Source organism: Musca autumnalis, unplaced genomic scaffold, assembly GCF_047663935.1.
Source record: "Musca autumnalis isolate F117 unplaced genomic scaffold, ASM4766393v1 scaffold_5, whole genome shotgun sequence".
Taxonomy (NCBI): Eukaryota; Metazoa; Arthropoda; class Insecta; order Diptera; family Muscidae; genus Musca; species Musca autumnalis.
Window position 1 is genome coordinate 25,376,290 of NW_027412088.1, and position 2,976 is coordinate 25,379,265.

The following is a 2,976-nucleotide window of genomic DNA, read 5'->3' on the forward strand; positions in this document are numbered from 1 at the left end:
TAACATGTTAAGAGTATTGTTATTTCTAAAGTGTCCTTTCGTTCATTGGTGTTAAAACATTAAACAAACTAATATTAATGGATTTTTTTAAAGAAAATTAAAGTTTGAAATATATTCACTTTAAATATTAGGGCAAATTGTGTCATAACAATAAGCGCAAGTATAAACGTACTCCAAGTTAACATCGATAGTAATCATAGTAATAAATATTAAAATAATTACATGTTCATGTGTCACACAAATAATTACTTTCATATTTATAAGTAATTTGTGGTCATACATAAATTATAAAAAAATAAACATCTGCGATGTAAGCTTTAAATTGTTCCTAATTACTTTCTTTGAGTGTGCATTACTTTGCAAAACCCAATTTACCTCTAACTGGTTTTATAAAACATGCGTCATTTAAATTGTTAATTCAACAGAATATCATAAAAATAAATGACGTATTTGTCCCAAACATTTGTTTTGTTGATGTTCGTCTTCGTATTTTATGCCACATTTACATACAACATTTTTATATAAATAAAGGCGTCGTTTATGCTGATACCTAAACACATATTTTAGGTATTAATATTAATCACGTGTTAGGTAGAGAGTGTATTTCCTAAAGTGGGAAGAAAACAGGACGATAATAAATGTACATTTCCGAAATCGAGTGGATTTCAACTGTTAATTCCTTTGAAGATACGTCAAATGAAATCTCATCTGCAATCCATTGGATTTCATTTGGCGTTTAAACAATGGAGTTGACAGTTGAAATCGAGTGGATTTCGTAAATGTAAACTAAGTCGAAGGTCACACTAGAGTGGTTTCATTGAAACTTTTAGGGATTCCTAAATCGAGTTCCTCACTACAGCAACTTCATGATTTTACTCTTGTATGGAAATCGACCTAGGAACCCTGGATTTCATGAAATTGTTTCAATGAAAGCATCTGGTGTGAACAAGGACCAAGCACGAGACAAAAATGAATTGTTCTCTTTAATTGTCGACCATGATGCAAAGCATAAGTTGGAAAAGTAATGGCCTCGGCGCATACGATCCGTTGTAAGTCGCGTCGCGCGTTAGGAACAACAACCACATGAAAACAGTGTGAGTGATGCCAAGTTCGTTCTTAAAGTTTTCATGTGCCGGAGTCTTAAGACCAGCTGATTTCACACAATCTGTCAAATTCGTTGTTATAGTACGTTTACATTTACGAAATCGAGTCAACTGTCAATTCTTTTGCGTATACATCAAATGAAAACTCATCTGAAATCCATTGGATTTCATCTGACTTATGAGGAATATGACCTATAACAGATAAAACGTACTTTTACTGTGAATTAAACGTATGAAAACGTAAACAAAAAATTTGCCAGCTTAAAGGACAATCAAAATAACCTTGCTGTTGTGGTTTCTGGTTCACCTTATTAATTGCATCATGGTTTACCTATTCTATGTGATATCAGTCACAATAATCCGTTATAATCAGGGTCAGGCACCATATTTTTCTATTGCATACTTTACGAGCTGTCAATGTGTGAGTGCAAGCCTTTTTAATGGGTTGAATATTGTGTGTGGAGAGAGCAACGGTAAATGAGCGCACACGGGCGCCTAATCGCCTGACGCTGGTTATAATGATACCATGGTGGAATAAAAAGGTGTAACGCCAAACACAAGTGATCTTCATACCAGTTGTCAAAAATGCGTTATTATGAATAAAATTGCATACAAAATGTAAACAAGCAATTCACAGTAATGCATTATTGTGAGCAAATTTGACGTTTGACAAGATTTGATGTAACACCTTCTTAATCCACCACGAATGATACAATGCAAGGAATATTTACATAAGGTAGAAGTGACAATCAGCAGTAGTCTTACTTTTTTGTAAATTTAGTTTTCAATATTTAATAAAAAATCGAAATTAGCTACCATAAAATAATGCTTTTCATCCTAAACGTGTAATAAAAATTACCTACGAGAGTTCTGAATGCGTTATATTAACATTTTGATTAAAATTTGTTCTATTTTAGAGGATTTCCAAAATGTATTTATGTTTTTCCTGAAAAAAAAAAATTGGAACAACCCTATTATTCAATATTTTCTTTGACAATTAATCTTCAATAACAACAATGTTGTTTTTGTAAATTTGTTAGTTGTTGTAATTCATGAATATACCTTATATAAATTTGCCTAGACAACAATGTTGTTTTTGTAAATTTGTTAGTTGTTGTAATTCATGCATATACCTTATATAAATTTGCCTCGATCCAATGATTCTAACTAGGCTTTTACACAAGACAGACTGTGTACAAATACAACTCTGATTTACTAACACATATATACATTTGTCGGCTGTTGGGTTAACAAACTTTTGACATTTTTGTGAAAATAAGTGAGATAATAATTGAAATGTGTTGAAAACAAAAGAACATGAGCAAAAACAAAACATGTGAACGGAAAACAACGAGAAATTGACGATTTTCATTCATAATTTTACAAATGTTTTTGCAGTTGTCTGGACGCCTACGTCACAAAGGCAAGATTTGGGTTTTTGACAATCAATACTGTCCTGTCATGTGTAAACGCAGGGTAAGGTAGCGTATACGTATTAAACTATGGATAACATATGAATTATACGCTCCATCCCACTTAATAAATAAAAAAGTGTCTTCGATTGTACGTGTGTATGTATTGAGAAATGATTCTAGACAAAAGATTCGGTTGACTTGATAAGAAAAGGGCTTCAGAATACTTCATAACTGCAAATTTGCAGTAATGTTTGTACGTTTTTGTTGGGTGTGTGTGGCTTCGCTAGAATTTACATTTTCAATACAAACTCCTTAGGTCATGTTAGCTCGATTAATTCAATTAATTAAAAACTCTTATAAATAATGACCTTCGTCCTAATAAGACAACAATAACTAAAAATGTGTCTCATTTCCCCTAATTCTCATATTTTTCTATATTAAAAGAAAAACGAGTTTCC